General features: G+C 41.8%; 1 long non-coding RNA gene and 1 other non-coding gene across 2 annotated transcripts in view; both read right to left on the bottom strand.

Moving 5' to 3' along the window:
* Positions 1-8,672, bottom strand: part of LOC128571577 (uncharacterized) — a 31,141-nt gene extending 22,469 nt beyond the window's left edge. The window contains exon 1 of the long non-coding RNA XR_008375925.1: positions 8,544-8,672. This is a non-coding gene — a long non-coding RNA (uncharacterized LOC128571577). The remainder of the gene's footprint in view (positions 1-8,543) is intronic.
* LOC128572229 (U1 spliceosomal RNA) lies at positions 5,684-5,854 on the bottom strand. The gene has a single exon (XR_008376132.1). It is a non-coding gene; the product is annotated as a U1 spliceosomal RNA (small nuclear RNA).
* Positions 8,673-15,082: the final 6,410 nt, after the last annotated feature.

The following is a 15,082-nucleotide window of genomic DNA, read 5'->3' as shown; positions in this document are numbered from 1 at the left end:
TCACGAGAAGTTACTGTGGCACATAGAGATGGATGCCATCAACCATCCAAAATAAGCAAACGACCTTTGGCAGACCTGGTGAAGAAGGCCACGTTGGACAAAAATACGTTTTAAATTATTCCCTTCCTTGAATTGTGTCTCAGAAGGAATCTGTAGCCATTTATAAAAAATGCATAGTATATGAACGCTGCAGGATAAACAGAGAGAATGTGATTAAGGCAAAGGGATTTTAATAATCAGAATGGCCAGACGAAGCCAAAAGAAAAATTACAGAAATGTCTATCAAAAGAGCGCCTGTGCTTTCCGAAAGTGTCAATTGAGCTCTGAGGGGCTTTTTTCTTTTTTAAACAGCAGGAACATGAAGTGCAATCATTTGAGAAGCCTGAAAGTTACTTACAAGAGTCACTGGTTAATGACGGGTTTGGATGCATTGGCTTCCTGTTAATTGGGGTTTTTCTATAGAAGGTTTTCCTGTTTTGCAGATGAAACTGCTGCTACCGTTGTTAGTGCCTACGTGTGTGTGTGTGTGTGTGTGTGTGTGTCACAGCGAGCTGTGCCTTTCACGGGTCCTGAGGAGCCCTCCTGATGAGGAGCCCTGATGAGTAGCAAGGTCTTGACTGGCCACACTCTCCTAAGTGAAGAGCAAGGCTCTGGGGGCTGCTATTGTTAGTTTCCGGCTGCAGCCTTCAGCCACCCCAGTATTTGATACTTAGCTTCCTTGTGTCTTCTTAGCCAAACTGGGCCTCTTAAATATGTCAGTGAATTAATTAATTAATTGAAGGGCTTCAACTACCCAGCTATGCACGTAAATTCCGATCAGACCTAAAGAGAGGCCTACTGTTCCACCTTTCCCTTCCCGTCCAGTCCCAATGCCGGAAAAGACAACAGCAGCTAAAATAATGGCTGCAGTAGAAAATAACAAAGCTAATTGGCAACTATAAATATATTGTGTGGTAAAACTAAATGTGGAAAAAATAACGAGGAACACCTGGGTACTCACCTTAGTGCTAAAATACAAACAACAGGCCAGAAGCAATGGCTCATGCCTGTAATCCCAGCACTCTGGGCCAAGGATCCCTTGAGTTCAGGAGTTCAAGACCAGCCTGAGTAAGATAGCAATCCTATCTCTACTAAAAATAGGAAAACTAGCAGGGCATTGTGATGGGTGCCTGGAGTCCCAGCTATTCAAGAGGTTAAGCCAAGAGAATTGCTTGAATCCAGGAGTTTGAGGTTGCTGTGAGATAGGCTGAAATCATGGCACTCTAGCCTGGGCAACAGAGTAAGACTCTGTCTCAAAAAAAAAAAAAAAAAATACAGATAACAGCTTTGATATCTCATGATATCTCATAGTCAGCTACAGAACAAAGGATTGTTACCATTGTGGGTTTCTTTTTTGCTTATCTCTAGCAGATCCAAGGAACATTTTTCTTTTGAATCAGATAACACCTTCATTCAAACCCAGACATTGCCTTTAGAATGGGATATTTTACTACTACTGAGCAGCCTCAGGAACTAGAAAAGAGATAGAGGGGCGGCGCCTGTGGCTCAGTGGGTAGGGTGCCGGCCCCATATACAGAGGTGGGTTTGAACTCAGCCTGGCCAGTTAAAAACAAGCAGTGAGGTGGCACCTGTAGCTCAAGCGGCTAAGGCACCAGCCACATACACCAGACCTGATGGGTTCGAATCCAGCCTGGGTCTGCCAAACAATGACAACTACAACCAAAAAATAGCCAGGCATTGCGGCGGGCCCCTGTAGTCCCACCTACTCGGGAGGCTGAGGCAAGAGAATCGCTTAAGCACAGGAGTTTGAGGTTGCTGTGAGCTGTGACGCCATAGCACTCTACCCAGTGCGACAGCTTGAGGCTCTGTCTCAGAAAGAAAAAAAAAAAAAGGCAGTGACAACTGCAACAACAACAACAAATAAAGTCTCTTTAAAAAAAAAAAGAAAAGCCTGTGGCTCAGTCGGTAGGGCGCCGGCCCCATATACCGAGGGTAGCAGGTTCAAACCCAGCCCCGGCTGAACTGCAACCAAAAAATAGCCGGGCGTTGTGGCGGGTGCCTGTAGTCCCAGCTACTTGAGAGGCTGAGGCAGAGAATCGCTTAAGCCCAGGAGTTGGAGGTTGCTGTGAGCTGTGATGCCATGGCACTCTACCAAAGGCCATAAAGTGAAACTCTGTCTCTACAAAAAAAAAAAAAAAAAAGAAAAGAAAAGAGATGAGAGGAAGAACAGAAAGCAAATATGGTGGAATGAAGAAAAAACGTTCTAACTAAATGTTGTTGCTCAGTGAGCAAACACCTTGCAATATCAAGCCCTTTTCCACTTTCTAGAACAGTCATGATGGTATCACCTTCCAGATGGCCTTTCTTCAACTCGTTGTTTAATGTTGTAGCATCTGCAAGAGTTGTCTTTTTAAAGCCATTGGATATAAAGCAGCTTACAAGAAAACACAATAATCTCGTAGGAAAGCAGACGGATATTCTGGCGTTGGGAGATGCTGGTGCTGCCTCTCACACTGCAATTAACCAGCTCGAGAGCAGGGAGCAGGTCTGAGACTACTCTGGGTCTCACTCTCCAAATTTGTAAAACAAGATGTGTATATAACTAGATGGCTTCTAGTCCTCCTTCTCTCATGGAGCCTCATCTGATCGCCTGATAGATTACAGTCCCTGGCACTTGGCAATGCCTAGCTTGATCATGGTTTTGCTATTTATTTTGTCACTTATGCGAAGCCTTGGTTTCCTCATTTAGAAGAGGAGAATAACGAATAGTATACCATCTGCTTGAAACAGGACTGGCTCTGATATAGTAAGCCCAAATAAATTTAACAAGAACAAAAGTAATTTTTTTCATCCATGTTTTTCTCATGACAAACATAATACCGGGTTCATTGTAAAGATTTTAGAAAGTATTTTTCGAGCATTCATTTCTTTTGAAAAACGATATCTGAAAAAGGAGGTGTATCTCTTCTAAAATGAGATGATTTGGGCGGCGCCTGTGGCTCAAGGGGTAGGGTGCCAGTCCCATATGCCGGAGGTGGCGGGTTCAAACCCAGCCCCGGCCAAAAACCAAAAAATAAATAAATAAATAAATAAAATGAGATGATTTTTGAGATAAAAATGATCAAATGACTTTGAACTTTAACATTGCTAAATTTAAGTCTTCCAACCTTCAAAGTGTCATCCCTTAAGCCACAAAATGCAAAACTATACCACCCACAATGACTGAAATTCATGTTCTCTCTTTTTATGGCTCTGCCAGTTAAAAACTATTTCCTTCCAAGGAGGGGAACTATGAAAAGCATTACCCCAAATGTCTCTTCTCAGCCCCCCGCCGGGGCTGGCCCTATTTCCGGTCAGCAAGCAGCAGCTGTTGTTGATGGCCAGTTGCCCTTTTTCCTCTGCACCTGTGCTACCCAGCCTTGGACAGATAATTTACAGCAAGCATGACCTCAAAGCTGGGAGCGGGACAGCCTTCCAGGGTCTGGAAATCTTGATAGCGAACAAGATCCTGCCCTACCACATGACGCTGAGTATGGTTTCCAGATGATGTCGGTGAAACAGTTCAAAAAGTATTTATGAAGAAGAGTTTTGCTCCAGGCATCCTGGGAATTACTGACAAGGAAGGCAGACATGACTATGTTTTTGCAGTCCTTAGCACCCTCGTACCTACACTATGAGAGTTGCAAATTAGTTTTTATGATGCGAAAAGCCTGCTATAAATATTACTCACTCATAAAAAGTAATGAAATTTTGATATGTGTTACAACCTGAATGAACCTTGAAAACAGAATGCCAGGACAAAAGAACAAATAGTGCATGATTCCAGTTATATCATGTACCCAGGACAAGCACATTTGAAGACACAGAAAGTAGCATAGAGATTATCAGAGGTTTAGGGGAGTATAGGGGAAGGAGTTATTGTCTAATGAGTACAGAGTTTACATTAGTGATGATGAAAAGAGAGCAGGCCAGGAGCAGGGGCTCACACCTGTAATCCTAGCACGCTGGGAGGCCGACGCAGGTAGATTGCCTGAGCTCAGGAGTTTGAGACCAGCCTGAGAAAGAGACCCCATCTCTAAAAAAGAAAAATAGCCAGGCATTGTGGCAGGCACCTATAGTCCCAACTAGTTGGAGGCTGAGGCAAGTGGATGGCTTGAGCCCAAGAGTTTGAGGTTGCTGTGAGCTATGATGCCTCTGCACTCTACTGAAGGCGACAAAGTGAGACTCTGTCTCAAAAAAAAAATAAACAGTTCTGAATACAGATAGTATTGAAAGTTATACAACATCATTAATGCATATAATTCCACTGAATTGTACAATTATGAGTGGTTAAAATGACAAATACTGATCTAGCAATCGCGTTTCTGGGTATTCACCTAAGATTTGAAATTGGTTTGTCAGAGAGATGTCCCATGTTCATTGCAGCACTATTCACAATACTCAGACTATAGAATTAACCTAAGTGTCCATCAACATATGAATGGATTTTTAAAATGTGATATATATACACAGAGGAATATTATTCAACTTTTAAAAAGAAGGAAATTCTCAACCAGACATTGTGTCTCACATATGTAATCCTAACACTCTGGGAGGCCAAGGCAGGAGACCCACCTGAGCAACAGAGACCCTGTCTCTACTAAAAATAGAAAAAGTAGCTGGATGTGGTGGTGCACAGCTACTCAATCACTTGGGAGGCTGAGACCAGGAGTCTGAGGTTGCTATGAGCTAGGCTGAGACGATAGCACTCTAGCCCAGAAGACAGAGCAAGACTCTATTTCGAAAAAAAAAAAAGGAAGAAATTCTGTCATTGGCAACATGGATGGAATTACAAACATTATGCTGAGTGAAATAAGCCAGGCACAGAAAGGCAAATACCACATGTTCTCATTTACTTTAGAATCTAAAACAGTTGAACTCACAGAAGCAGAGAGTGGAATGGTGGTTATAGGGGGAATGGTGGTTATAGGAAAGCATGGTGGAGTGGGGAGATGATGGTCAAAGGGTATAAAATTTCAGTTAGAAAGAAGAAACATTGTTTTACTTTGTTGTGGTTGTTGTTCTAATGCACAGTGGTAAATACATGTAGTTAATAATAGAGTATTGTACATCTCAAAATTGCCATGAGAGAATTTAAATGGTCTCACCACAAAAAAATAGTTGAGTATTCGAGAAAATAAGTTCATTAACTGACTTGATTTAATTATTCTATTGGTATTTATAAAATCATCTTATGCCCCATATATAATTATAATTTTCCATTTATAATAATACATAAGTACATATGTACATAATGACAAATATTATGTTCTGCATCTTTTACCACAATAAAAAAGTAGCAAAGCAAAATAAAGCACTGGGGTGGAGGAGAAGGCTGTTGCTCAGAGAAACAAAAAGCTTCAAATCCAACTTGAACAGTCATCCTTTCAACACCACCCATGGGCTCCATCTTTGGAAGGATGGAAATGATAAATGATCAGCAGACACTTTGACTATCTCTATAACTCCTTATTTAAAAAAAAAAAGTCTGAATAAAATGTGGCAGAAGGTTATCTGTGTAAACGTATGGTAATTTTTAAGTATGTTGTATCATTTTCTGTGCCAAAGAGATAACATTTTCACACCTTCAGATTCTTTCCTCAAATGTCTAACACCTGCTCCTCTATCTACTTTTTTTTTTAAACAGGGAAAAACACAAAAGCAGTCCCCCCGCCCCCCCCACCACAAATTATGCAGTCGAGTTTCCCACATTTGGGGAAATTGCAGGGGTCAGCACATCCAGCGTGCAATGGATAAGCCTCGCCCTGGGAAAACCACCTTCGTGATCGTGGTACCTCCCCAGCCAGGTAAGTATACTCCTCCTCTGTCTTCACTTGCTGCTAATAAATGTTGCTTCTTAGCTTCCCAGAAAAAACACTGATGCAATCAGAACCCCCAGCCTCCCCGAACCACACCCACCACCTGCCAGCATCTGTGCTCACACATCCAGCCCTCCTGTCCAACCAAGCCTTCTCTGAGCCCTAGGTCCCATGACCTGTCATCTCTTCTAAACCATCTCTACAGCCATTCTTTATCACCTGCTAAAATATATAAGGCCAGGCATTTTGTCTACGTGATGGTTTTTCTTTTTTTTTTTTTTTTGCAGTTTTTGGCGGGGGCCAGGTTTGAACCTGCCACCTCTGGTATATGAGGCCGGTGCCTACTCCTTTGAGCCACAGGCACGGCCTGTCTACATGGTTTATTGATGTATCTTAAATGTGGAGATTGGTTGCTGGTATGTAGATACTTATGAAGTAAATGAGTGCATCCCTTTTCTGTATTTTTGAAATATTCCAATATTTTAAAATTAAATATTTGAATCAAAAAACAGAGCTAGAATTTATGAACTATTTGGCATAAAGGATTCTGGCCTGTGATTCCATTAACCATTTAAATATCTCCAAAATGCCAATATTGCAACATCTCAGGTGCATCTCCCAGCAGTTATATTTAAACTCCCAGCAGTTATGTTTTCATTCATATGTTGTTCTCATTTTTCTTCTAAAAGAAATAGGTCCACCCCCTTTTCCAGGGCATGGAGTCTTTGGACCTCTAGACACCAATGAATTGATCTGGGAGGTCACATTCTAACTCCCAAGAAATCTGAAAGTCATTTCAGTATGGATAAAATCAGAGCCATCAGAACCTAATGGGTTAAATGCTAAATGCACTTTTGTAGACAGCAGAAATTATGACTAATTGTAATATTAGAGAGCGTTTTTTTTTTTGTTTGTTTTGTTTTTTGCAGTTTTTGGCTGGGGCTGGGTTTGAACCCGCCACCTCCAGCAGATGGGGCCACTGCCCTACTCCTTTGAGCCACAGGCGCCGCCTCCAACCTACTTTAAAATACTCCAAAATGATCAGTTGTAAAACACTTTAGAAACTCATCGAAGTTGGCCTTAATGTTGACACAGAAAATGAATGTGTGTCACCAGGGAGGTCCCATTCAGCAGAATTTCAGCATAGGTAATTTTTATTTCAAAAATTTCTACCCTGAGGCCAGGTGTGGTGGCTCACAGCAGTAATCCTAGGACTCAAGATCCCTTGAGCTCAGAAGTTCAAGACCAGACCAGACTGAGCAAGACCAAGACTCCATCTCTACTAAATACAGCCGGGCATTGTGGCAGCTGCCTTTAGTCTCTGCTGCTTGGGAGGTTGGGGCAAGAGGATTGCTTGAGCCCAGGAGTCTGAGGTTGCTGTGAGCTATAATGCCATGACAGCACTCAACCCCAGTGTGACAGAGTAAGACTCTGTCTCAAAAAACAAATAAATAAATGAAAAATTCTACTGTAACAAGCAATTTGATTCAAGTTTGAGACTCAGTTCAGTCTTATATGTGATCCCCTCTAAATTACTGTTAAGAGCCTTTTTAGTCCAAGCATAAATAACAAAATACTGTATGTCTTAGTTCTACAGCTAATTATCTCACCTTAAATTCAGTGTGCCCAGTACTGGTGGAATTTTTTTTTTTTTTTTTTGAGACCAAGTCTCATTCTGTCACCCTAGGTAGAGTGCTGTGATGTCATAGCTGATAGCAAACTCAAACTCTTGGACTCAGGTGATCCCTTTGCCTCAGCCTCCCAAGTAGCTGGGGCTATAGGTACCCACCACAATGTCCAGCTAGTTTTCTATTTATTGTAGATATAGGGTCTTTCTCTTGCTCAGGCGGGTCTGGAACTCATGAGTTCAGGTGATCCACCCACCTTAGCCTTCCAGAGTGTAAAGATTACAGGTATGAGCCACCTCGCCCAGCCTGGAGGGACATTTTTAAACATGCTTTCCTTTTGGCACATGATACCCTGATGTTGGAGAAGCTGACTCATGTACGTTTTGGGGGTGGGGATTAAGTTTTAAAATAAAAGAATAGGATTTCTTTTCTAGCCAGAATTCTGTTCTATGACCTAGTTTAGGGGAAAACCAGACTTCGCGGCCAGAACAGCTTGTTACGACACAAGAATTCTAATCATTTCTCAGAGCTTATGCTAAAGATTAGTGATTGCTTTCACTTCTCCATGGCTTGAATTCTACATCTAAAAAGTGAAATACTAAATTCGCAAATGCCACCAGAATTTGTTGTGTAGCAGATCCAGTGCCCCTCTGGTGTTTCTACAGCAGCTCAGGTCATGAACATTTAAGACTGATGTTAAAAGTTGAAGGCTGTCATTGCTGTGCCACTTAATGATTTATTTTCATGAACTTCCTTGTTCGTATGGCAAGAATGACTAATTTTTTTTTTTTCTATTTGTCTTACCCTAGTTGTAAGAGACCAGATCTTGCACTGGCCTCAAGCTGATCTCAAACTCCTGAGCTCAAGCAATCCACCAGCTTTGGCCTCCCAGAGTGCACCTTCCCCTACACCTAGCCATCATGTTTTTGACATGCACAAACAGAACATCAATTTGATTTAGAAAGAACATTTGGCCTTTAATGTGTTCCTTTAAAAATGATTTTTCATTTATCCCGTGTGTTTACCAAAGGTCATCAATGGATTTGAGTTTTCTTACCTTTCCCCTCTGCCCCACAAGTCTTGCTCAAAGCCATTCTCCAAGGAGGTGTCCGTCCATCTGCATTGCCTCATTCAGTCCAAGAAGATGTCCTGAAACCTTCTGCCAGCAGCGATAGTGCGAACATTGTCATCCATTAAGGAAAACATGGGCCCGGTCCTGTGCTAAATAGGAACTATCTTCTACCTACTCTGGGAAGGACTGATTCCCTAAGAACACGAATGGAATCCTGGAAACCATCTGAAAACTGGAGAAACATGGGCAACTTGTAGCGCAAGGATGTGCAACTCCCTTTTCTCTGTAGTCAGAATCAATAAAGAGGGTGCTGATGTTCATTTCCAGAGCATGCAAGAAACACTAGTCAGAGTAATCATTAACAAACCCACTAGCTCATGTTGTTCTATTTCGGATTAAAAGCCGTCACTCGGTCGGGTGCCCGTAGCTCAGTGGTTAGGGCACCAGCCACATGCTCCAGGGCTGGTGGGTTCGAACCTGGCCTGGGCCTGCTGAAAGAAAAAATGGCCAGGGGTTGTGGCAAGCACCTGTAGTCCCAGCTACTAGGGAGGCTGAGACAAGAGAATCGCTTAAGCCCAAGAGTTTGAGGTTGCCGTGAGCCAGGACGTCATGGCACTCTACCAAGGACAACATAGTGAGACTCTGTCTCAAAAAATTAATTAATTAATTAATTCATCGCTTTATACTTTTCCAAATCATTTTAAAAGCAAGTGCATTTATGCAAGGGAGTGCTGTGCAGCCAGCAGAAAAGAATGAAATCATGGCTTGGAGCAACACAGATAGAACTGGGGGCAATTATCTTATGTGAAACAACTCAGACAGAGAAAGCCAAATACCAGGTTCTAAAAGGGACCTAAATAACCAATAATATAAAATGTGGAATAGTAGACAGTGGAAACTGAGAAGGGTGGGTGGGTAGAAGGAGGGTGGGTGAGGAAAATTACTTAATGGATACTATGCACATTATTTGGGTGATGGATACACTAAAAACCCAGGCTTTATCACTTTGGAATATGTCCATGTAACAAAATGGCACATGTACTTTTTAAATATATACAAATAAAAAATAAAATGAAGTGCCTTTATCATTACTGCATCTCGCTAATCAGGAAATAATTTAAAGATGACTATGCTTGAACTGTTTTGATCAAAAGAATCAACAGGGAAGGAAATTTAGGCTTGGGAAAAGATCAGGTTTTGTTCACTCCTGTTTTAAGAGAACATGAGGAATAAAGGAAAGTGTTTGATTTAATGACGTGTGCATCTTACAAGGGTATATGTGAATCCTAGTAAATGTGGAATGTAAAGGTCTTAGCAAAATAACTAAGAAAATGCTATGAAAGCTATGTTAACTAGTGTGATGAAAATGTGTCAAACGATCTATGAACCAAGTGTATAGTGCCCCATGATCATATTAATGTACACAGCTATGATTTAATAAAAATAAAAAAAATAAAACTTTGTGTTAACCTTGGGAAAAAAAAATAATGACGAGTTTGGTGGGTGCGGTGGCTCATACCTATAATTCTTGCACTCAGGGAAGCTGAGGCAGGAGGATCCCTTGAGCTCAGGATTTGGAGACCAGCCTGAGCAAGAAACCAACAGGGAGGTTGGTTTTTTAGCCCTGTCTCTACTAAAAATAGAAAAACTAGCCTGGACTTGTGGCAGGGGCCTGTAGTGCCAGCTACTCTGGAGACTGAGGCAGGAGGATTGCTTGAGCTGAGGAGTTTGAGGTTGCTATGAGCTAGGATGATACTGTAGCCTGGGCAACAAAGCAAGACTCTGTCTAAAAAAAAAATTGGGGCGAGGGGGGCAGCTCCTGTGGCTCAAGGAGTAGGGCACTGACCCCATATGCCAGAGGTGGCGGGTTCAAACCCAGCCCTGGCCAAAAAAAAAAAACTGCAAAAAAAAGAGAAAAAGTTTAAAAAACAATTTTTTTTTTAATAAATAAATAAAGATATAAGTTTGAGCCTGGGTCAATGTTACCAAATTTGTGCCTTTCAAGGAATTCTGGAGGCAGATTTTGTTATTAATATTTACCTTAGATACTCAAAGGCCCCATACTTCCTTGGTACCACTTCTGTTTCTTAAGTTTCGACTAAGGCTGTGTAATTTCACATACCCCTCAAGATGGCATCTCCAACAATTGTTCCTTCTCTCCCACCTTTACCCGGAGAGCAAGGTACACCTCTGGGGAGACAATTTGCTCCTCCCTTGAGAGATCCAGTGAAGGCAAAAGCTGCAGCTGGATCCTCCCTGTTGGTTTTTTGTTGTTGTTTTTGTTGGTTTTTTTGTAGAGACAGAGTCTCACTGTACCGCCCTCGGGTAGAGTGGCCTGGCGTCACACGGCTCACAGCAACCTCTACCCTGTTGGTTTTTTATCTAAGCCACGGCCTTGGGATCTGGAGAGCCTCTTCACCCCAGCTGTTTGTAATGGCTTTCCATTAAAAGTCTTGGCTCTGCGCCTGTAGCTCAGAGGCCAGGGTGCCGGCCACGTACACTGAAGCTGTCGAGTTCTAACCCATCAAACAACAATGACAATTACAACAAAAAAATAGCCGGGCGTTGTGGTGGGTGCCACAACTAGGTCCCAGCTACTTGGGAGGCTGAGGCAAGAGAATTGCTTGAGCCCAAGAGTTTGAGGTTGCTGTGAGCTGCGATGCCACAGCACTCTACAGAGTGTGACATAATGAGACTCTGTCTCAAAAAAAATAAATAAAAGTCTGACTGTGTGTGTCTAGACACCAAAATCTATTGCTAGGTTAAACTTCGGTTTCTCTGAAGAAAAAGTAAGCGTATTGAGATAGACCTGTTTATATACAGTGTTTATAATCAGCGTCCTGGAGAAAGGAGCAGAACACTGTGTTATCTGATTTCTTCTCACATATGGTGCAATGCACTGCTAATGGTTTCCATTTGAAAAAAAGCAAAGTCATTTAGAAAGATGTTTTGTAATACAAATAAGAAGACCTCTTGTTCTTAAGAACAGGCCAGTTCTTTACAAGTCTGAGTGATTCAATCTAAGAATTGCCAGTCTTAAATTCTAAATAGAACTAACTGGTACTTTATTGTACCTGAAGTTGCAATAGCCCATTGATTCATAAACGGGGGTTCACACCTACTCCCCTCAGTGAGCTCTTCTATGTGAGGTAAAGGGGTAAGCAAGCGCAGATGCTTTTGTGGTAATGACATCATTTCCTAAAATATCTGCCTGAGAACTGCCTCACATATTCACATATTCACATCTGTTCTCTAAGAAATCTCTCATTTTACAAAACAGGGGCCTCCCTTTTGTGTTAATGCATTACTCCAAGGGCTAACAGTTAAAATTATAGGTTTTAAGGAAATTTTATTTAATGGTGAATCAATTTGCTATAAATTTGCCTCGCTCCACGTATATCAATTAAGACTAAAGGATGACTGTAGCACCAGGATATTTGGTCTGAGGTCAGGACAAGCTGAGTTAGGGTATATGGTAGAGCAGAGTGGTGCGTGTGACTTTTCCTTTTTCATACCCTCATTACTTTCAAACAATAACTTTTTATTTCTTTGGGAATCGATCCTTGTGAGCAAAAGTGAAGGAAGCTTTGAACTGAAGATGGCTTTCCAAATGTATTTAATGCAATCTAATAAGAGCTATAGTAAAAGTACCATTATGAATGTATGTATTATGAAGAGATTTTAAAATATTGTGGAATGTGACTTCTGTTCATGAACTTGAAACCCGATTTGGTAGTAGTCAATATATACCCTAACCTCTCTTTATGCTTTTGAGCCAACTTCCTCGGGCTGTTTGGTATATTAATAATTAGATCATAGACCAATTTAAAGTTTGAGGTTCTAAAGCCGGGTACAGTGGCTCACACCTATAATGCTAGCACTCTGGGAAGCTGAGGCAGTTAGATTGCTAGAGCTCAGGAGTTTGAGACCAGCCTGAGCAAGAGCAAGAACCCCATCTCAAAAAAAAATAAAAAACTGTAGCCGAGTGTTGTGGCAGGTGCCTGTAGTCTCAGCTAATTGGGAGGCTGAGGCAAGAGGATCACTTAAGCCCAAGACTTTGAGGTCGCTGCGAGCTATGATACCATGACACTGTCTCAAAACAAATAAATAAATAAAATTCAAAGTGAGTAAACTGTTAATAGCTTAGAAAAGTCTATTTTAATTGTATGTAATCAGAGGCCCTATTTTTTTTTTTTTTTTTTGGCCGGGGCTGGGTTTGAACCCGCCATCTCCGGCATATGGGACCGGCGCCCTACCTGCTGAGCCACAGGCGCCGCCCTAGAGGCCCTATTTTATTTCTCATCTGAAAGTACTATCTTACATTTACATTGAAATTTATAATTTTCTGGCTCGGCGCCTGTGGCTCAAGCGGCTAAGATGACAGCCACATACACCTGAGCTGGCAGGTTCGAATGCAGCCTGGGCCCACCAAACAACAATGACGGCTACAACCAAAAAATAGCCAGATGTTATGGTAAGCACCTGTAGTCCCAGCTACTTGGGAGGCTGAGGCAAGAGAATTCCTTGAGCCCAAGAGTTTGAGGTTGCTGTGATCTGTGATGCCCCTACCACAGCGCTCTACCCAGAGTGACAAAGTAAGACTATCAAAATAAATTAATATGATGGTCTTGTGGTGATGGTCACAGGTCTGCACAAGATTACTAAAAATACATCAAACTTAAAATAAGTAAAATGTATGCTTCCTAAATCAATAAGGGTATTAAAGATATATATCCACCATTCTGAGCTAAATTCTGTCCCATAAAAATTCAAATGTTGGGCGGCGCCTGTGGCTCAAGGAGTAGGGCGCCGATCCCATATGCCAGAGGTGGCGGGTTCAAACCCAGCCCCGGGCCAAAAAAAAAAAAAATTCAAATGTTGAAGTTGCAAACCCAAATACCTTAGAATATGACTATGTATTTGGAGATAAAGTTTTTAAGGATGAGGGTGGCGCCTGTGGCTCAAGGAGTAGGGCGCCAGTCCCATATGCCGGAGGTGGTGGGTTCAAACCCAGCCCCGGCCAAAAAATAAATAAATAAATAAATAAATAAATAAAGTGCAAAGTTTTTAAGGATGAAATTAAAATGCGTTTATTAGGGTGGGCCTTAAGCTAATCTGACTGGTGTCCTTGTAAGATGGGATTTGGACACCCGGAGGTACAGACGGACAACCACGTGAAGACAGGGAGAAGACAGCCATCTACAAAGCAGGAGACTGGCCTCAGAGCCACACCTGGATCTCAGATGTGTAGCCACCAGAACTGTGAGAAAACAAATTTTTGCTTAAAAAGTCACCCACTCTGGGGGCGGCGCCTGTGGCTCAGTGAGTAGGGCGCCGGCCCCATATGACGAGGGTGGCGGGTTCAAACCCAGCCCCGGCCAAACTGCAACAACAAAAAAAATAGCCGGGTGTTGTGGCGGGTGCTGTAGTCCCAGCTGCTCGGGAGGCTGAGGCAAGAGAATCGCGTAAGCCCAAGAGTTAGAGGTTGCTGTGAGCCGTGTGACGCCAGGGCACTCTACCCCAGGGCGGTACAGTGAGACTCTGTCTCTACAAAAAAAAAAAAAAAAAAAGTCACCCAGTCTGTGGTTCTTTGTTATGGTAGCCCTGTCAAATTAATATACCCCACTAAACACACACACACAGATAATACTATGCTACCTGACACAGTATCAAAACCTGAGTTTATTAATCTCTGTTGACTTTTATTTCTTCCCTGGTTCACTTTTTCACTCATATATTTTATGCCAAAATTTCAATTATTTATGTTAATATCACAGATCGTTAGTAATGAACTATAAAAATTCAATATATAATGTAATAGCTTTGCCCAAATGCCTACAGATCTTGGTAGATATTGTGAATACTGGGAGCCAATGTCCTGGCATGTGTTTTCTTACCAAATACTTAACATATATTGACAGGGAAAAGAAAGGGAAGATGAAATTCTTGCCTTTATGACCATACAAACTGTATAGAGTACCTAGAATTGGAAAGCATAAAAAGGCACAACAAAGCAAGCAGTAATTCTTGGTATTTCCTGACAGTTTCAATTCCCTTCTTAGTTTTGGTGCCACAGGGACATGTTACAGCACAGTGACATCCTGAAATGACAAAAACATGGGGGGGAAGTATTGCTTTTAGTCAAATGAGTTCCCACTCGGGCAGCCATCTAGTTAAACATTGACAGGCAAGGAGACATTTCCATCAGGTGATGTCCCCACACTTTGTTGACAAGTTGGGAAGCAAAGGTGTGTTTTTGTATTCTACTGGTGACATTTGGCAGGGCTTTTTTATCTTTGAAACCACAATTGTATACAAAAGTCTAACTTGATATAAAGAGATAAAAAGTCTAAAAACCACTTTAAAATCACCAAGACTACTCTCTACTTCTAATGAAATAATTTGTATTCTACAGATGATAGGAAAGAGACATTCCCAAACAGGTGATGGAACTCATTACTTTATACAGAAAAGATGACAGCTAATCCAATGAAATGTTGGGTGGTATTCTATAACCGAAGGCC

This window comes from Nycticebus coucang, chromosome 19, assembly GCF_027406575.1.
Source record: "Nycticebus coucang isolate mNycCou1 chromosome 19, mNycCou1.pri, whole genome shotgun sequence".
NCBI lineage: Eukaryota > Metazoa > Chordata > Mammalia > Primates > Lorisidae > Nycticebus > Nycticebus coucang.
This window is presented reverse-complemented; position numbering and strand designations above follow the sequence as displayed.